The sequence below is a fragment of the Lampris incognitus genome, chromosome 13, assembly GCF_029633865.1.
Source record: "Lampris incognitus isolate fLamInc1 chromosome 13, fLamInc1.hap2, whole genome shotgun sequence".
Classification (NCBI taxonomy): Eukaryota; Metazoa; Chordata; class Actinopteri; order Lampriformes; family Lampridae; genus Lampris; species Lampris incognitus.
In genome coordinates, this window is record NC_079223.1 from 20,184,964 (window position 1) to 20,207,241 (window position 22,278).

General features: G+C 44.2%; 1 pseudogene; it reads right to left on the minus strand.

The window, feature by feature from the left end:
- The window catches only part of LOC130123179 (calcium/calmodulin-dependent protein kinase type II subunit gamma-like), a 96,258-nt pseudogene that overhangs the window by 17,912 nt on the left and 56,068 nt on the right, over positions 1-22,278 (minus strand).

Sequence of the window (22,278 nt, forward strand, 5' to 3'; positions counted from 1 at the left end):
AATATGCAAGAATCTCCACAAACAACCAAGACAGCCCTCTTATTTTACCAGGTGAGGGAAAAAAAATGGTGTTCACCCCAAGGGAAAAGAAACTGGTACAAAAGATTTTGGTGATCACAGTGATTAGCATTTTCCTAGCTCTGTTGTGCCAGGCCAAGCCTTAATGCTATGGGCCACATAGGAAGTGCTGATGGAAGTGGGTCTGAGGATAGACTGTTGGTGTGCAAAAATCACTGTCTATGTCATTGTCCTGTGTTTGCAGGTAAAAAAAAGCCCGGTGAATCTGAATCATCCTGTTTTATAAAAGCTATCTGGAGAAGTTTAGGAAGATGCCAAAAAATGCTTATGTAACACATAGGCAGATGGGCCTGGCCAGGATGCTGAGGTAGAGAACTGAACGTAAATGCATTTCAGTAGATTGGAGGAAAATGCATCTGTGCATAAAAATGTGTGTGTGCGCACATGTGTGTGTGTGTATCTGTGCATGTGTGAGAGACATCATAAAGACTGGAAATGGGTGTGGTGGTGCTCATGGCAGATGCAGAGATGTTGGATGGAGCTGATAAATCCAACAGAAAACTGACGAGTCAAAAACAACTGTCACAGACCTCTTTAGCATCTCAGCCCAACACGACAAAAGACAGAGGAGAGGAAGAGAGGGGCGGGGGAAAACAGACTCGGAAAGAGAGCGGGGACAAATGAAAGGAAAATAAAGACAGAGTCGATCTCACCATCAAACAAACACTGGAGCTGGACTTCCTTTTCTGAACAGATAGCAACGGAGGAGGAGAAGGAGGAAAAACAGGGAGCCATCGGGGGAAAAAAAAGAACGAATCAAAATCGTCAAAAATTAAAGTAGCCAGTCAGGTCCCACGAAGATAGGAAAAACAAAAAAAAAAAATAATAATAAACAAAGCAAAAAAAAAAAACAGATGGGAAACATAGGACCACTGAGAGGGCTTGCGACAGTGAGAAGAAAAATTATTTCAGTTGTAAAAAGCAATCTCAGGAGCCATTTTTAACAGACATAGTCGAGAGTTTTGAGACGTACCCATACTACTATCATTATTTGCCTGACGCATTCATATGATGTCCTGTTTTAGACAGCGTGGGGTGAGTTTGCTTTTGTTTCGGGCCCTTGTTGATCATGGCACTTCACTGCATGCACTGACACTCAGTGGACTAAAGCGAAAAACTGCTGCCTCGGTTTGCAGTGGCTCAGAGAAAAGAGTGGTGGAGAGAAATGGCATCATTTCCTCATTACGTACACCTTGCTTATTTATCTAACCAACTGAAATTTTAAGAATGATCACCTGCTTAATTTACGAGTGAGAGGATTATTTTTCCTCTTTATTTACTGATTTAATTGCTAGGTATCAATGGTTCATTGTTTGGAGTCCTATCTCTACTCAACTTGTTTGAGAATAATTCATAGGCACTGCAAATAAAAGTACACATTGCCTCTCTACATCCTCACTGTAACATTTTGAGTTTTACAAGAGCGAGAGATAAAAAAGAGAGGATAAAATGAGAGAAAAAGAAAGTAAGAAAAAAAATAATTCAAATCATAATGGAATCTGAAAGGACTTACCTTCACACCATCCGACTTTTTGTTTAGTAAGCTTTTGCACGCTGAAACACAGAGGAAGATAAAGGAGATTATGAGAAATCATTTTTCGAACAAAACTTCGGCCGGCGGTATTTTGACCTAAGGAGCAAACAGATGATGTTCAGGTCAAAGGCACGTCTCCCAGGCCAGGCCCTAAAGTTGAAGTCTCCACAGTGTTTTGCATCAAACTGCTGGGCATGACAGAGACCTGGTAAAAGGATACCGCAGCATTTCGAATATTGAACTATTTCTCTTTCAATCTGCATGGGAGACATGATGGACTTCTTAACATTTAAGTTAAGATTATTAGAATTTTCCACTAAAAATCAGTTTTGCAACTCACAATTTGACAAGCTGATCTATCAGCAGCCAATTCCCATCAGTTAATTGTAACAGGGCTAGGAGTGCAAAAATTGGTTTATCGATAAAGTTGACTAAATTCACCTGCCCCCCCCTTTTTGGCCCCCCCTCCTCTTTCTCTCCCCAGTTGTACCCATCCAATTACCCCACTCTTTCAAGCCATCCTGGTCGCTGCTCCACCCCCTCTGCCTATCCGGGGAGGGCTGCAGACTACCACATGCCTCCGATACATATGGAGTCGCCAGCCACTTCTTTTTATCTGACAGTGAGGAGTTTCGCCAGGGGGGTGTAGCGCATGGGAGGATCACGCTATTCCCACCAGTTCCCCCTCCCCCCCAAACACCAAACAGGTGCACCGACTGACCAGAGGAGGCACTAGTGCAGCGACCAGGACACATACCCACATCCAGCTTCTGACCCACAGAAATGGCCAATTGTGTCTGTAGGGACACCCAACCTGACCAAGCCTTAACATTAAGTTAAGATTGTTAGCACTTTTCACTAAAAATAAGTTTTGCAAATCACAATTTGACGAGCTGACTTATCAACAGCCAATTCCCATCAGTTAACTGTAAGAGCTAGGAGTGCAAAAATTGGTTTATCAATAAAGCTGACTGAAATCAACTGTTGCCCCCCCCCCTTTTTTTTTTTTACACGTGATCATTATACGTGTTTTCTCAATGTTGTAATAATTGTTTGGTAGGGAAAAAAACAAAATTCCAAATTTTGACATACTATCCTTTTAAGAAATAATCAGCCCCAATGCCATCATCAGATGTCGCTGTAGAATCCATTGTAAGTAAGCTTGGAAAATTGCCTGATCGCACATATTGACACAATGTCACATGCATTCACCTGACAAACTGAAATTGTCCACATTACAGTACAAAGAACTGAGAAACACAAGGGATTACCAAAATGACACAAAACAATAAATACACAGACACACTGATACACATGTGCACGCACAAACACACACACACACACACACACGTGCACACACACACACACACGCTTCATGAAAGATACAAATAAGGTTTATTATCAGGTTTCATAGATCCACCCTTACCTTCCATTGAAAAAAAGGTAGGAAGGAGGGCAATGAAGAAGGCAAGATAAAAATAACATTTAAAATTGCATTTTCACAGCTGACAACCAGAAAACAACAACTGCAGGCAAAAGACCCAGTTCAGGCTCAATTTCACAGAGGTGGTGGGCTCATGCGATGACGGTGGTTTGTGTGGGTCATATCAAGATGCTTGGCATGCAACGTCCCCCAGCAAAATCAATATCCCAGAGTGCATCTCTGCCAAGGAGTGCATTGTAAGAGGAAGGGAGAGGAAGTAAGAGATCCACTGCCGGACGGCATGAAGTATAGCGAAGACCTGAATGCTCGGGACCAAATCTCGACCATTTCCCAATGAAAATCTTCACATGAACTCAGCACAAACCAATCCAATACACTGTTTTACCCAATCAGTGGAGGAATGCATAGATCAGAATCCAGCAAAAAAAAAAAAAAAAAAAATCTAGGGACAACAATTATTCCGTGCAGTGTTCATTCATTGATCAAAGCTGGCATCTTGAATGGCATGGCCAATAAACAAGCAACTCAGACTGTAGTGTGACTTGTCTTTCCTTCTTTCTTTTTTTGTTGTCCATTCACATAGAGATTACATTGCAGGCAAGAGAACACTGACAGACAGAGAGAGAAGGAAGAAAGGACAGTGATAGCTGTGGGCCTTTTTACATCCAGTTTCCCATGCAGGCTGCCATACCCAGTGCTCAAACACATGCTTGGCTAGGCTGCTAGTGCCAGAGCTATGCATAGAGAAGACTGCAGCAGGCACACGTGGGCAGCTGGGCATCTGCCCACGCTGGTTATCGGCACGTCAAATTCAAACTGAACTCGTTTCAGAGAGGTAAAATCAGGAGTAGGATGGAAGCTGGGTGCTGGCCTATCCTGTCAGCTTTTGGGTATGTTATACTGGAAAGATAGAAAGCAGTATTCAATGGGGAAATTGAGTTTTTCTTAAGACAAACTAGATGGAATTGGAATCAGAGCAGCTGGTTGTTCCACAGGGGTGAGTGCTTTGTGTTTATGTGTGTGTGCATGTACAATAACTTTGAGGTTTGTGACACAGAGTTTAGCATTGCTAGTAATACGATGTAAAAGGGTTTTGACTCTTAGCGTGCGTGCATGCGTGCATGTGGGCATACATGCGTGTGTGTGTGTGTGTGTGTGTGTGTGTGTGTGTGTGTGTGTGTGTGTGGTGGTGGTGGTGGTGATTCTTTGGGGTAAATGACTGATGTGGCCAACATTGAAAACTTACAGGTGATGTGGCAACCCAAAAGCCTAAGACAACATAAGGTGTGCTCCCATCTACCTGTTTTTAGCTCCGTGTGTGTGTGTGTGCGTTTGTGTGTGTTGTGTGTGTGTGTGTGGGGTGGGGGGGGGGTGGGGGGTATGCATGCGTCCGTGCATGACTGTTAGGGTGAGATGCCCCAATGCACCGATGCCCATTTGAGTGTTGTCTACCAGGGGTTGGCTAGTGGGATCAGGTGTCTCGATGCAAGCAGTCTCAGGCCACATGCCACCAGACTGAGAATAAGATTGGGCAGTGCCAGGCTCTACTACTGCCCTCTTAGCGGACATACCTTCCTGTGCCAGCGCGGCCGTGCTGGTGGTGGCGGCAGGGCTGGTGTGCTGCCGTCCCACTATTGGACAGAGAGGGTTTCAGGATGAGGGGGCAGGAGGGGGGAGCCTCACTAAAGAAAGCCTGACACTTGTTTTTTTTTTTTTTTTCTGCCCGCCCGCCCCCCCCCCCCGCTCCCACCCCCCACAGTTTACGGATTATTCATGTCGCAGCAGCTCAGTGACAAACGCTACGTTTCCTTGACAACATTGGTGATGTGACAGGATGTGACACTGGGACCAGCACTGGGACCAAGAGTTGAAAGCATGGGGCCATGTAAAGCACCGGTGTGGCGTCAGCTCGTGAGTCATTTACTTCTACCAAAACTGGCCGACTGGCTGACAACATGGTGAGCGCCGACGTCCACTTCTTGAAAATAATATGAAGTGGTGGGAGGAACGTCTGTTTGGACATTTAAATGCCTTTGCCTTGGACCAAGCTACCAGCATCATTCATTTCACTTTCATTCACACTTGGCTCTTACAAACACCAACGGTTTTTCAAAAAATACGACCTGGCAGTCTGGCGCGATCGTTTTCCTTAACCCAGGCCATTCTTAACCAATCACAGTCGCATAGATTTTGGCAGACTACTCAAGTGCTATTTCACTAAGATGAAACTATGATATACATGGGTACAAAACACTCGTACAGTAGGCCAAAATTCAGCCCTAAGACTCATTAATACAGCAGGCTGCCAAGAAAAAAACGAGAGTCCAGTCAGATTTCTGGTTGCTTGCAAAACAAAAAATCCTCCCTAAAAGGAAATTTAAGCATCGCTGATGTGGTTGATGAGCAAAGATGAGCGAAAGCAAAAACAAGTGATTCAGGGGGCTTGAGCCAGACAAAAAAAATAAAAATTAAATAAAATAAATCCATGATTCACAAAGTCCAGTCAAGACATGAAAACATCACTGATGGCCCGTCAGAGGTCAAACAACAGCTGCATGTACCTTCAGGCTTTGAGAAAAGAGTTGTTTTTTCCAGATAAAGTGTTTTACCACCGACATGCTTCACACAGGGTCATCTTGATGTGATTTTGAATCAGCCACAACAATTTAAATCTATAAAAAAAACACTCAGTGGCCCTCAATCTCACTGATCTTTTTTCCGAATTCATCCATTTGAGATATTAAGTTCTGGGCCCCGGTTGGAGTCTATGGACACGATCTATGGACACAATCCTGACACTGTGCTACCTAGTCTTACAACTATTAGAGCTGAAAACACTAAACGGTAAACATCATTGGCAATGTCCTTACCAGAAAAATTCCTGGACACCAGCATGGTAGTGAGAATAGCCCCCTATTATGACAAAAAGTTAAAGATGGAAAAGGTTGTGCATTTCATAGACTGTATGCATTATATATACACAGCATGCATTATATATACTGTGTGCATTGTATGGGCTGTGTGCGTCATATAAGGCTGTGTGTGATAAAGACTGTGTTTGCTATACAGAACAAATGCGTTACGTTGTGTGCATTATACATAAAGTGTCTGTGTGTATTTTGTGTGTGCTTTTGTGCCTGTCTTTACTCACTTTTAGTTTCCTCCTGGCATTGAACTTGCGCAGGCATTCCACAGTCTCTTGGCGATGCATCATGGATGCCACAGTGGAGCGTTGCTGGACAGAGGAAGAGACACAGACACAGAGCATAAAGACAACCGTTTACAGTGCAAACCCACAAGAGTGCCAGGAATGGACACAACAAGTCATGTGGCTTTCTCCCAACCAAGCGAGCCTTGGTTATCAACCCCCTATGCAGCCACACCTCTTTAAGTATCTTTGAGCGAGATGTTCAATTTCTACTTGTTCCGGTCCTACCTGGCTGACCCTGCACCCAAACCAGAGGGTGAAAAGCAGAATTGCTCTGCTTGGTGGAGTAACCTGGTATATCAAATCAAATAATATGCCACTGCACGGATTTCCTCATCCTGATATATATATATATATATGTGTGTGTGTGTGTGTGTGTGTGTGTGTGTGTGTGTGTGTGTGTGTGTGTGTGTGTCTAAAGCTCTCAAAATCAATGCATGTGCAGAAACAAGACATACTGAGTGATTGCCTTACATTTATTGCAATCCACACTTCCCTGTATATTTTGCATATTTATTGATTCCCAGTCACCAATGGCTTAGTTTAGAACTAGTCTAATGGTCTTACTCTGGCAGGCTGTCTTCTGCAGGTTGTTCAAACACTTAAACGAATCAACTTCATATTCTAGACTATTTTTGTGAGCTTCTGGTCATATCAAGGTAAATTTTGCTCGGTTGCTTGACAAAAGTAACATGCAACTGACATAAAACTTGAACATCACAAGCCTACATAATGTTATGAAACAACGCCAATGATTGTCTTCCTGTTTTCTTGGATCACTACTTTGGTATGATTGTGGTTTCCGTTCTTTCCTTTGGTTTTGGCTGTACATTCCAGGAGTTTGGTGTCTCGCTAACATGGAGACAACAGTTGCTTTAATTGGTAAAAGTTTTCATATGATTCAAAGCATGAAGCGTGAATAGTTGCTGAAGTGCTTCCACATTCATGCAAAGATATGGACTGAATACTGTAGACTAGTAAGCCGGCAGTATATGAATCAAGTGAAAAATCAAATAAATTAGCCAACAAATTCAGTTAATTTCAACAAAAGGAGGTAGTCGCTGGCAGAAAAGGTCTGAAACTATGAGGTTTAACAGTAATAGAAGATGGTTTTGTGTGTCCATGTGTCTGTCCATCAGTGGGTTTGTGTCAGCTTGTGCGCCCAGGTTGACTTACGCAGACCCAAGGGTGTTTGATGGCCTGGTCGGCAGTGATCCTCTTGGCAGGGTTGATGGTCAGCATCTGGTTGATCAGATTTTTCGCCTCCGGGGTCACTGTGTCCCACTCAGGAGATGGAAACTGAGACAGAGATAGGAAATGTTTGGAATATTGTAGTGTTCATAGATACGTGTGTGTGTGTGTGTGGGTGGGTGGGGGCAGTAAAATACTTCAGCCATTCCAAAGAAAGCAACTTCAAATGAAGACGCACATCAAGTATATGTGTGTGTATACACACATATGACATATGAAAGCATACACAGATGCATACACATGTTGACGAGTGTGCCTGTGTGACAGGATGAAGAAAAAAACTTTATGCTTTAGTTACTTTTCAAAAGGCTCAAGATACATCCGTTATTCAAGCCGCTTATCCCAATGGGGGTCATGGGGATGCTGGAGCCTATCCCAGCAGTCATTGGGCGGCAGGTGGGGAGACACCCTGGACAGGCCGCCAGTCCATCACAGGGCTGACACACACATTCACCTAGGGACAATTTAGTATGGCCAGTTCACCTGACTTATATGTCTTTGGATGGAAACCGGAGCCCCCGGAGGAAACCCACGCAGACACGGGGAGAACATGCAGCCTCCACACAGAGGATGACCTGGGATGACCCCCAAGGTTGGACTACCCCGGGGTTGGAACCCAAGACATTCTTGCTGTGAGGCGACCCCGCTAACCACTGCGCCACCGTGATGCCTTCTTGAGATACATTACAATACCAAATTTATTAAAGGCGTACCCCCTGTTGACATAGTAATGATCCCACTCACATTACTCCAAAAAATGTCAACGAGCTTTTATTGGGAGTCATTTTTGATTTTCAACACCCCAGGTTAATCCGACGCTCCAACTTCAAGCGATGATGCATAATTTTTTTTCCTACAGTTAGCAGCAGTGCATAAGTCATGTCAGTGTTATGTAGTTTTTACCCATAGAAAAATGATGAACCAGTCAGTGTTCATCAACAACACCAAGGCTCCAGAGAGTTTTTGGACATAAAAACTGGTTCCTCTTCCAACTAAAGCAAACTCATTTTTGATAACAGTATGAGATGTAAAAATACACGATCTAATGGTTTGGACTGGGCTCAATGTTTAACAGCTGTCAAAAACAAAAGTAAAGGTAAAATGTGTTTAAATAAATGACACTGGTGCCATTCAAGAGATGCACATTATTACAGCAGCTTTTCACACTCACTTCATATTTATGCTCATGTTCTGCACATTCATTAGATGTGGCTGCTACCAATCATGGAAATTAACTTGCATAATGAATTCCAGTCTCCCAGTGGAGTCAGACAAGACCAGATAAACAAGGCTATTGCTCTCACAGAGAACATCACTCTTTCGGTGAAGAGGAGGACTGTGCAACGTAAAGCAGCGAACAATTAAAAACAACATGAAATGAAATCATCTCCGGTTTAGTGGCTCTCAGTGTATTACATGTAAGTACACTGAGAGCCACTAAACCGGACTCAAATTCCAATGTGTGTACTTCAATGTACTTCCATTAAGTACATTCAACTTAAATTATTAAATTAGTATTATTGTTATTATTATTAATTATTAAATATATGTATTTCAGTGTACTTCCATGTAAGTACACTGAGAGCCACTAAACCGGAGTCAAATTCCAATGTATGTACTTCAATGTACTTCCATTAGGTACATTCAATTTAAATGATTAAATTATTATTATTGTTATTATTATTAATTATTAAATGTATATATTTCAATGTACTTGCATTTAAGTACATTGAGAGCCACTAAACCGGAGTCAAATTCCAATGTGTGTGCAAACATACATGACCAAATAAAGATTCTGAAATCATATTTCAAAATACCTTGCACTTTATAACTCACAGCTCATTGTCGAAAAATAAAATTATCAACTGAGTTTCCCCCCTTTTTCCTTTTATATAAACTAGATTTGGGTGTCTTCGCTCACTGACAGGGGTGGACACCGAGTCCGTCTAGACTACCTCTACCTGCCCCTGACTGAGCCCCTGAAATGTTTGGACCATTAATCAGAGACACGCTGGATAATGTCCTCGGGCATTAGCCCACACAAAGCCTACTGAACCTGTGTGGCTGTGAGGCTCCATCACATCTGGCATGAGTCTTTCTCACCGACCATTTGTTTCTCTATGCTTCTATCTATCTGTCTGTCTAGCTCCTGCAAGATACTTTATCAATAATGAAACACCAGTGGCTATAAACACACACAGAAACACAATGCAAAACATAAATATGAAAATGTAATTATGTACGCTCACAGATGGACAGAGAGCAAATATGGAGGAGAGGCAGCGCGTGAGAGAAAGAGAGGCACTCACGTCATAGGCACCAGCCTTGATTTGTTGGTAAAGTTTGTGTTGATCTTCATCCCAGAAGGGAGGGTAGCCCACCAGCAAGATGTAGAGGATCACACCTGACACAACACACACCAGAACAAATATACATACAGGTGTCAACGAAAAGGGACCAAGCTAGAGCAGGGGGAAATACTACCCAACTACGAACAAGTATACTCTCTAAACATGCATATTTATGAGCATGGGTTCAAGGCATGCACACACACACACACACACATAGCTGATTCAATGATTAACTTTACCACAAGCCCATATGTCCACTGGCTTGCCATAAGGGTCCTTTCGCAACACCTCTGGAGATAGGTAGCCTGGAGTGCCTGCAAAACCTGGACAACAAAAAAAGGAAAAGATAAAAGCTAAATTGAATGAACAAAAATAGATAGATAGATAGATAGATAGATAGATAGATAGATAGATAGATAGATAGATAGATAGATAGATAGATAGATAGATAGATAGATAGACAAAACAAAGCTTTTTAAATACAATAACTGTACATCTTTTCGATCAATTGAATTTTTTTGAAGTTTTCAAAAAGATATAAACTGAACACTACAACAACATCAACACAAAAGAATACAGTAAGATATACAAACAGATAAAAATAATAAAAACAAAAACTTAACAAAAAAATAATAAATTGAATTTTTAATTCTTTGGAAAAAGAGAAACAGAAACACATGTTTTTTGCAGGGATACATTAAGTTTCCACTTAAAAGAATGTATCCTTGTCAGTGTAGTTTTAGCATTTTGTCAACGGTAAAAATTATGCGAAACATCATCTTAAAAAAATTGCACGGATCTTGTTGTCTTACCAAACCATGCCTGTTGGTCCCCCTGTACTTCAATGGCCAGGCCAAAGTCGGCTAACTTCACTGCTGCCCCCTTCATTTTACTGGCCAAGAGCAGGTTCTCTGGCTGTAACACAAACAAACACACACACACAAATATGCACACGTATATAAGCAAACACATACTACGATCACAAATAAAGTTGGTCAGAATAGAATATGCACATAAGGGCCAAACAATGAATACCCAATCAATAAACATAACAGTAAGTACACTTGACTGTGGATGACTTTGTGAGAGTAACGCAAACCAGGTTGGACCACACACTGCAAAACGTGGAGTTTATTTATCATTCCTCAGTAAGGCAAGAGACACAATCTGAGAAGGCCAAAAGCACCGAGCGTGTTCTCTGCTGACAGTCTGCGATGGCACGATGACCTATTAGTATGTGATGAAGAAGAGTTTAGATAGGACAGCTTCCTTCGGTTGAAATTCTCAGTCATCTGTTGCAGAAATTGACTATTTGAGCAGTAGCCCATTGAATTTGACCTGCATACAGTCAGACAGCAGCCTTATGAGCTGTTTGGATGACAGTACTTGACAAAAACCAGCACAAGTTGACAAGATCTTTTGGTGTTGATGTTAGAAACATGCCCGACAGTTTTACAGGGAGACGCGCATTTAAATGAAAAAAAAAAATCAATTCCTTGATCAGATAACAGAATTTAACAATGAAATGACAAAAACATGGGCGGTGTGGTGTAGCAGTCTCTACCGTTGCCTACCAACACGGGGATCAGCGGTTCGAATCCCCGTGTTACCTCCGGCTTGGTCGGGTGTCCCTACAGACACAATTGGCTGTGTCTGCGGGTGGGAAGCCGGATGTGGGTATGTGTCCTGGTCACTACACCAGCGCCTCCTATGGTCGGTCGGGGCGCCTGTTCAGGGGGGAGGGGGAACTGGGGGGAATAGCGTGATCCTCCCATGCGCTACGTCCCCCTGGTGAAACTGCTCACTGTCAGGTGAAAAGTAGCGGCTGGCGACTCCACATGTATCGGAGGAAGCACGTGGTAGTCTGCAGCCCTCCCCAGATCAGCAAGAGGGGGTGGAGCAGCGACCGGGGTGGCTCGGAAGAGTTGGGTAATTGACCAAGTACAATTGGGGAGAAAAAGGTGGGACAAAATCCACAAAAAAAAAGAAGAAGGAAATGACAAAAACACAACGAGGATCATAACAACTGGGGATCTGTTTCTCAGAGTGTGACCCCACACCTCTCAAAGTCGACTTGTCGGTCGTCCGGCTGAAGTGAAATGGATGTGTTGCCGGGCGTTGTCAAAGATGATGAATAAGTTAAATCAAAACCACATCGGTGGAAAAAGTAGACAACCGGCAGCAAACAATGTCTGTTCTCACAGCATCCTTGCATAACCTTTGCTGTCTAATGGTAACAAGCGATGACAGTAATCTGACAAACAGTCTTCATGAGCAACTCGATTGTTCCAGCGTGTTCCAATGACTTATCACGACTGTCACCCTTTACCGCCACCATTTCATGTGCAGGCATGCACAACATTATCGTAAGCTATGAGCGTCCGTGCTTGAATGTGTTTGTATGTCGTAACATATGTCTTTCTAAAGGGCCAATGTTGAAGCGAAAAAATACAAGAGCAGATATAAAAAAAAAAGAAGAGAGAAGACAGGTCAAAGAGGTATTGCATGAAAAACCACTTGTGTACACGAGCCCTGGATCCGTTCATTTCTTTTGCTCTCCGTCCGTACATGTGGTGGTGCTGCTGCTGGTGCACATGCTTTGCTAACACCACTAATGAAACATTCACGCTGATAAATCACCGGGATCGAACTGGAAAGGAGAGAAGAGAGAAGCAAGAGAAGCAAAAAATTTAAAAAAAAAAAAGGGGGGGGGGACCCAGGCAAACAGAGACAGATAGATTGAAGGTGACATAATGAGTCCCTTCCTTGCACTGCAGCATACAGGTGACCTCACCCCACACAGTTACCATGGCAACCCAGCTTGCCAACAGTGCTGTCTCTCATTCTGGCTTTCCCTTCAGCCACTGCCCTTTTCAGCATGCGTGTCTGCGTGTGTGTGTGTGTGTGTGTTCGCTCCTCTCCATCTATGTCGACACTCACTTTTAAGCCTCTGATATGAAGCCATTTTTTCCATCCCGACCCTCCCAATTGAGCCTCTTTATCTGTTCATCTTCTCTGCCCTTCGAACTGTCACATGTCCACCGCTGGACTAATGGGAGACGCAGCCAAATACATGATGGTGCATGGTAAGAATAACTTTGTGATGCAATATATGGGGCACAAAAAAAAAGAGGACTGATGTAAGCTAGGTTTCGTAATAAAAAAAAGTACACAAACTGGAATGGAAAAAACAGAAACACTATTTATATTAGGCTTCTTAATGGCTTGATAAAACTGAAACAACAGACTTATAGGCATCATTACAGCGTGGCGTATCGTCTGCCAATCTCTCTCCAGTATCTCTGCAGGGTGATGACTTCACTTTAAAGTAATATTTGACATCGTTAGAGCGTCGCCACTTTTTCAGTGTCGCAGGAACTTCAGTTCAAAGGCACAACTTCCAACTTCCCTGTGACATCCACTGTCAGCATCGGCTTTCAGGATTCATTTGGCCTCCCAACGGTTTTGTCCCAAGGTTTTGTTTTTAGCTGGCAAAATGTCTGATTTACAAAAATAACTCCTGGTCACAGGACGGAAAAACATTACCCAACCCTATTTTGTTATACCGGTGCAATTAATGTCTTCACACTTAACTCTTTAAGCTACATTTTATTCTCATACTGGTGTAAGCGAGTGGAAAAGGTTCCAGCAAAGGTAAAATTTGTGTTAAATGTTGCGTTGCTGTTAAGCCCACCGAGGCAAATTTGTAATTTGTGATATTGGCTATACAAATAAAACTGATTTGATTTTGATTTGATTTAAATAATCAATAACGAACCAGTATTGGCAGTTTAAAAAAAAAAGTAGCATTGGTGTTTCCCAGAAAACTATCACCTGTAGGTTTAAAACCCCACTCTGTGTTATTCTCTTATCTATCGTTACTCTGTCGTCTGCCGCTCTACCCTGCCGTGAATAAAAGGAAAGAGTGGCATAGCTGAGGGAGTCAAAGTGGTATGTTGTCCACCAGGGATGAACAATCCTGCTGTTAGGGTAATCACACCCAGCCGTCATCTCACCCACCACCAGACTATTAATAGCAACCAGACTGCTTTCGTCACTGTTTCGTGTGCAGGACACACAGCTGGGGGAGAGTGGAGGAGAAAAGAGGAAAGAGAGCACGGCAGACAGGGATGATAATCACCTGAGACACCACTGTCGGGCTCATTTCATAATTTGCTGCCAGCGTCACATCATGACATCAAACTGTGTGTTTGTGTGAGAGAGAGTGGGTATGTGCTTGTGTGTGTTTGAGAGAGACAGCGAGCAAGACAGACAGACAGACAGATAGACAGACAGACAGAGAGACGCAGACAGACAGACAGTGAGATAGACAGACAGACAGACAGTGAGACAGACAGACAGTTAGACAGACAGATAGGCAGGCAGGCAGACAGACAGGCAGACAGACAGAGACAGAGATCCACACAAGCAGAGACATAGACAACAAGCCAAAGACAGTTAGACATCAGGGTTCAAGCTTGTGTGTTAACAACAGTATTTCCGTGCCTGTTTTGTGAGCCCATGTCTGTGTGTGTATGCATGTCTGTGTGTGTATGTCTGCAAGTGTGTGTTTATGTGTATAAGATTAGTGACTGTCCCCATGAATCCTTTTTATACCAACCTTGGGAAAACACATGTACAGACGTTTCAGTTTCAGGTATGTGTGGGTAACATGTACTGTGTGTGCGTGCGTGCCTGTGTAGAGGGGTGTTTGTGCATGTGTGTGTGTGTGTGTGTGTGTGTGTGTGTGTGTGTGTGTGTGTGTGTGTGCGAGAGAGGCTATGTCGTGTGGGTATATGAGGGTGTGTGTTCATGCCAGGTGGGTAGGAGGGGCACCGTGACGTTGCCTACAAAGTGGCTGGTTTCCATGGATGTGATGACTCACCTTGAGATCCCTGTGCACAATGTCATGTTGGTGGATGTGACTGACACTCTCCAAAATCTGATTGATGCACTGACTGCAGGAAAGGTAGGAATGGAGAGGCAGAGAGAGGGGGGGGTACAAGATAACATCTATTAATCCTTAATACTAAGTTGGCATTCTTTATGATGTATCCATTTAGAGAAACTTTTTTTTATTTCGTTTTTCCCACCTTTTCTCCCAATTGTACTTGTAATTGTGCCAATTACCCCACTCTCCGAGCTGTCCCGGTCGCTGCCCCACCCCCTCTGCCAACCCGGGGAGGGCTGCACACTACCACATGCCTCTTCTGATACATGTGGAGTTGCCAGCTGCTTCTTTTCACCTGACAGCGAGGAGTTTCACCAGGGGTACATAGTGCGTGGGAGGATCATGTTATTCCCCCCAGTTGCCCCTACCCCTGAACAGGCGCCCCAACCAACCAGAAGAGGCGCTAGTGCAGCGACCAGGACACATACCCACATCCGGCTTCCCACCCTCACACACAGCCAATTGTGTCTGGAGGGACGCCTGACCAAGCCAGAGGCAACCTGGGATTCGAACCGGCGATCCCTGTGTTGGTAGGCAACGGAATAGACCGCTACACCACCCGGACGCCCCTACAGAAACTTTTTGAAATCAATAAATACTGATAACATTCACAACACAGCAAAGAAAAGTTTTATGCTTGCTGGAAGGGGGAAAAAGGTCTTCGTCGGAGGCATTTCTTCAACACAGCTTGGCAGAAAAGCAGTTGTAAAAGCATTTATGACACATCTACATTTAAATCTGGCCATCAGACACGTCTGTCCAACCTCCCAGATGTTTAAGCAAACCATTCTGGTATCACGAATACGAGGTTGTACCTCAGTTTAATAACTTCATCCAGGTGTGAAAGCTGAAGCATCTGTGTGTGTGTGTGTGTGTGTGTGTGTGTGTGTGTGTGTGTGTGTCGGGGTACTATGAAGTCATCGGCTCACATGAAAGAGATGAATCACAACTTGTCCAAAACTAATCAGCTTTTGGAAGACTGCATTCTCATGGAGGACGTGTTTTGGAGTGGGGGTTTTTAATTCGGGAATCCTGTTATCCCTGCCTATGGAAACAGCATCCGAACTGCGTCTTGCTTGGAATATTTATCCCGGCCGGAAACAGAGCTGAAGTGATATGGTCTGATATGTGTGAGACTGTCAAGAGAGCACTTTCACACGATGAAGTCTCCCAACATTTGTGTCTTTAACACATTTATGCCTTTAACTCCTCTGGACATTTCAAGACATCGATTAGTACACGAGGTAAACCCAGGGTTTGTTTTTTACCATTTCATTCAATTCAAACAATGTGATCAGTAGCAAGCATATACCCCCCCCCAAAAAAAAACAATCCAACAAAACAAAAAACAAAACTGAACGACCACAAGCTGATGGTGAAATGTTCCTCAGCTCTGACCAAATGCTGTTAAACTTAGAAGTAGGAACAGGAAAAGGCACACGTTGCGAATGGAAGTCATCTTAAGCAAGACCAAAATGAAAAACAATTAAACAGAAAATCAGGGCCATCCGGGTGGCATAGATGTCTATTCCATTGCTACCAACACCAGGATTGCCGGTTCGAATCCCTGTGTTACCGCCGCTTGGTCGGGCGTCTCTACAGACTCAATTGGCCGTGTCTGCGGAAGGGAAACCGTTTATGGGTATGTGTGTCCTGGTCGCTGCACTAGCACCTGTGCTCCTGGTCGGTCGGGACGCCTGTTTGGGGGGGAGGGGGAACTGGGGGGAATGGCGTGATCCTCCCACACACTACATCCCCCTGGTGAAACTCCCCAGTCAGGTGAAAAGTAGTGGCTGGCGACTCCACATGTATCGGAGGAGGCATGTGGTAGTCTGCAGCCCTCCCCGGATCGGCAGAGGGGGTGGAGCAGCGACCGGGACGGCTTGAAGCGTTTGGGTTAGCCGGATACAATTTGGGGGAAAAGGGGGGAGGGGGAATAAAAAAAAAAAGAAAAAAAAAGCAGAGGTAATCAACACTAGAGAGAAAGGAAGTAAGGTCAAAGACAAAAAGCAGATCAGTAGAGATCTGTAGAGACAAATGAATAGCTTGTTGCCTTGGTCAGTGTATGGCAGCGAGCCTCAGCGCTTGTCTAAGCCAAAGATAAGGTGGCACCCAATCAATTACACAACAACAACCACGGGGCAGAACCGCTCCGCCAATGAGAATGGCATTAAGAACAGCAGGCCAGAATCTGTCAATCGATGAGTTCTGGAAAATGGATGGGCAGTTAACTGGGCAGATAGCTGGTCTAGTGGGCATGTTACTTGAGTTTATGGATAGAGGTGTGTGTGTGTGTGCGCCAGGTTCTTCTATCCTAATGGGGACATTTGGGCCCCATTACAAAAACCTGAAACCACCTACCTTGTGGGACATTTTATGGGTCCACATAAGGAAAAGGGTCTATTATAGGGTTAGGATTTAGGTCTAGGGTTAGAATTAGGATTAGGATTAGGTTAAAGTTAGGGTAACGGTTAAGGTCTAGGAAGGAATGTAGTCAATAGGGGTTGCCACAGGTATAGGATACCATATTTAACTATCCTAATGGGGACATCCCCATTAGGATAGAAAAACCAGAAACCACCTACCATGTGGGGCCATTTTATGGGGCCCCACAAGTAAAAGGTCTATTTAGGGTTAGGACATGGTTTTAGGGTTAAGGTTAGAATTAGGGTTAGGTTAAGGTTAGGGTTGGGTTAGGGTTAGGTATGTAGTTTGCGTGGTTAAGGTTAGGGTTAAGGCTAGGAAATGAATGTAGTCAATGAGGGGGCCCCACAAGTATAGATTTGCGGGTATGTGTGTGACATATGGTATGTGTGTGTGTGTGTGTGTGTGTGTGTGTGTGTGTGTGTGTGTGTGTGCGCGCATGCATCATAACTCTCTTAAAAGTTAGCAGACTGACACTCTTAAAAAAGTTAGTCTGCAGCCTGGGTACTCTGAAAAGGACTTCCATTCATTCAAGCGTAACTAGCTGAAGTCAGATTTAGCAACAAGAAGATACTGGAGGGGAGGGAGGAAAGAGAAAGAGACGAGATGAGATTTGGGTAATGGTAGAGCGTAACGTCCTATGTGGTGCGGGTGGCTCCTGGCTCTGTGTCCAAATTAGGCTAAATCTGGTCTGCACATTCATTCCCTCCCCTGCCACACAAACACATACAAACACACAGAGATGTTCATTTCCCCAATTTTTGCCCATAATTCTCTCCTTTTTTAGATCTCTCTCTCTCTCTCTCTCTCTCTCTCTCTCTCTCTCTCTCTCTCTCTCTCTCTCTCTCTCTCTCTCTCTCTCTCTTCTCTCTCTCTCTCTCATCTCTTCTCTCCTCTCTCTCTCTCTCTCTCTCTCTCTCTCTCTCACACACACACACACACACACACACATACACATGCACTTCTTGTACCACTGTCTATCTGGTATCAAACACAGGAGACGCCTCGGCTTGCCTGCATTGTGCCAGTCCCATACATATCTACTGGTCACCAAAAAAGAGATTCAGACTTTATGTGTACACCAAAACTACAATATTATCCCCTGAAGGTAAGAGCCCAAGTAAGACAAGAGCATGTAAATGAGTTTTCATGTCCGAATAATGTCTTGGTGGAGCATTCTGATATTAGTTTGGTTATTCAAAGCTTTAAACTCTATTTGGCCTTGTAGCATGGTGAATAGAGTTTAAAGGTCGTTTAGACATGGAAACACTTTAATTACACTATTGCTCTTTTGCCAGTCTTTCCAACATTAGCCACTATCTAATAAGGGACAACAGTAAAGTTACTTTTCTTTCCCCCTTTTTCCTCAATTGTATCCGGGCAATACTCGACTCCTCCGAGCCGTCCCGTTCACTGCTCCACCCCATCTGCCGATCCGGGGAGGGCTGCAGACTACCACATGCCTCCTTTGATACACGTGGAGTTGCCAGCCACTTCGTTTCACCTGACAGTGAGGAGTTTCACCAGGGGGACGTAGCACGTGGAAGGATCATGCTATTCCCCCAGTGCCCCCCCAACCGACCAGAAGAGGCACTAGTGCAGCGACCAGGACACATACCATAGCTGGCTTCCCACCCGCGGACACGGCTAATTGTGTCTGCAGGGACACCCGACCAAGCTGAAGTAACATGGGGATTCAAACCGGCGATCCTCATGTTGGTAGGCAACAGAATAGACCGCTACACTACCCGGACGCCCGTTAGACATGTAAACACTCCACCATCTAATAAGTGACAACAGTGAAGTTACTCTTAACACACTGTAGAGACATGAGTGGAACAGAAAAAATTATTCAGATCTGTCCCACACACTTAATGTGCTGACCAAATCTGATGCAGCTGTAATAGAAACCCAGGCTACAGGGGCAGTCAGCATTAATTAGAGTGATTTGGACTATGCTTTGTTGCATGAGAAATTAAAAATGAAAAGTTTCCTTTTTTCTTTTACACCTGTCGTGTACGCATCTTAAATGGCCTAATTGTTTACTTTTGAAAAAAGGACATTATAAGTGGGTTATTGTGCACAAGTGATTGATTGGTAACAGTTCAACCATATTTGTCTGATGGGCAAGATGATGTACAGTACCTGGCATCAGCCTCACTGTAATACTCTCTGGCAACAATGTCTTCAAACAGCTCTCCTCCAGTGACACTGTGAAAACACACACACACACACACACACACACACACACACACCACACACCACACACACACACACACACACGTACACAAACAACAACCACACACAAAAACCCAAAGACAGGAGAAAGACAAGGTGTTGGTGGTCTTGTTCATTTCAGAGCAACCTGAAGATCAGTGATGATGAATCATTTTACCTCTGCCAGGGAGGTTAAGTTAGTGCCCTTTGTTTGTCACTATACAAGGTATGTCAAAAACAGGTGGATGAAGTCACATGAAACTGCGAGAATAAGGGCCTTGGAAAGAGGAACACTGGTTTTACTTTGGTGGTGTAATTCTATATTTTTTAGATGTGTACCTCGTTTTTGCAAATTCACAATCGTTGTTGTTTAACGCTGCAATACATTATGACCCAACCAACTGACCGAAGACCAAAACAAAACAAAACAAAACAAAGAGACCTACACCGGCAGTACTACCCCACTCTCATGTGAGCTTCCTGTTGCACTTGTGAAGCTCCTGGTGTGCAGTGTTTGGCTCTAAACTCATTCACAATAACCTTAAGAGGTGACAAGTCAACCCTGTCACTCCTTAGTGTGTGTGTGTGTGTGTGTGTGTGTGTGTGTGTGTGTGTGTGTGTGTGTGTGTGTGTGTGTGTGTGTTCGAGTGTGTTTGTATTTCAACCACTTGACCTGCGATTGATAGGCATCAAGCGAACCTCAGCCTCCAAGTGTGTTAAATTACAGTTGGATTCATCTGCATCATCTCTCAGCCACACTGACTGTTTAACCGGAGTATTTCTGAGTGGAGCCTTGAATGTGAGCCGGCCCAGACAAAAGCAGCTTATGTGTTAATCAGCACTGAACCCGAAGAGGAAACCTTTTCATGAGTTGAAATCTGACTTTAGCTAAAGGCAAAAGGTAATTTTCTGATATTAAAAAGGTCTTCTACCACTACTACTACTACTACTTTCGGCTGCTCCCGTTAGGGTCGTCTGATCTTAAAACATTTTTACCTAAAATGACACTTTAAAAAATATTTTGCAACTAATCGGGGCGGCACGGTGGTGCAGTGGTTAGCGCAGTTGCCTCACAGCAAGAGGTCCTGGTTCGAGCGCCGGGGTTGTCCAACCTTGGGGGTCATCCAGGTCATCCTCTGTGTGGAGTTTGCATGTTCTCCCCGTGTCTGCGTGGGTTTCCTCCGGGTGCTCCGGTTTCCTCCCACAGTCCAAAGACATGTAGGTCAGGTGACTCGGCCGTACTAAATTGTCCCTAGGTGTGTCGTGGTGTGTCAGCCCTGTGATGGACTGCTGGTCGTGTCCAGGGTGTCTCCCCGCCTACAGCCAGTGACTGCTGGGATAGGCTCCAGCATCCCTGTGACCCTGATTGGGATAAGCGGTTTGGATAATGGATGGATGGATGGATGGATTTTGCAACTAATCATGGGAAGTTAAATTAGATATCTTATGTAAACCAACAGAGCCCCGGGGAACAAACATGGTCCTATCAGGCTCAACAACAAATGTCAAGCAATAATGTTGGCACATACACTGCGATGTGATAATTACACTACTGGCTGTTAAAAATCATTGCAATTTCCTCTTTGACACATGTATTTAAAACCAATTTGGAAATAAGAGTTTGGGCAATACACAGATGTTGCAGAAAGTAGTTGCTGATGCATTGTGGTGAGGTTGCAAGGAGTAGAGGTGACGAAGGTGTATGAGTTTAAATACTTGGGGGTCAACTGTCCAAAGTAACGGGGAGTGGCAGAAGAGAGGTGAAGAAGAGGTTGCAGGCAGGTGGAGTGGGTGGAGAAGAGTGTCAGGAGTGATTTGCGACAGAAGGGTACTAAGCAAGAGTTAAAGGATAGGTTTACAAGATGGTTGTGAGACCAGCTATGTTGTATGGTTTGGAGACAGTGGCACTGACGAAAAGACAGGAGGAGGAGCTGGAGGTGGCAGAGTTGAAGATGCTAAGATTTTCACTGGGAGTGACGAAGAAGGACAGGATTAGGAACGAGTATATTAGAGGGACAGCTCAGGTTGGACGGTTTGGAGACAAAGCAAGAGAGGCAAAATTGAGATGGCTTGGACATGTGTGGAGGAGAGATGCTGAGTATATTGGGAGAAGGATGCTGAATATGGAGCTGCCAGGGAAGAGGAAAAGAGGAAGGCCAAAGAGGAGGTTTATGGAGGTGTTGAGGGAGGACATGCAGGTGGCTGGTGTGACAGAGGAGATGCAGAGGACAGGAAGAGATGGAAACGGATGATCCCGCTGTGGCGACCCCTAACGGGAGCAGCCGAAAGTAGTAGTAGTAGTTGTGATGTAGATGTATTGTCCTGGGGTATTGACTAATGCACTTTCATATATCCTATTTGGTAGATGCTTTCATCTGCAGAACCTAAATCCACCATGACAACCTACACCGGGGCTTCTTAAAGTCTGGACCTCGGTCTGCATCCGGATCGAACGGCGAGTCAATCCAGACCCAGCCCATATCTGGTGTTATGACACAATAGGTTATGAAGTGAAACATTTTCTGTTTTGTCTGCTGTTGCTGCCAAGCTCACATTAACGTTACACCCGAGAATCTGCTGCGGGGCTGGTGCGAAGCTTTTATTGCACTTACAGTAACGCAACAAGTGCAGCTGTCGTCACCTCGAGTAATCCACCCTCATTGAAACACAGAGAGCAGAGCAGAGGAAATGCTGCGCGGCCATAATGACAGTAGTGAGCAGCCTACCGGTACGTGAGTTTACATTAGGGTTAGAGCCAATCAGAGGCGGAGCAGGGTGGGTCTTTGCAGAACAGTGTAAAAGTAACGACTTATAACACAT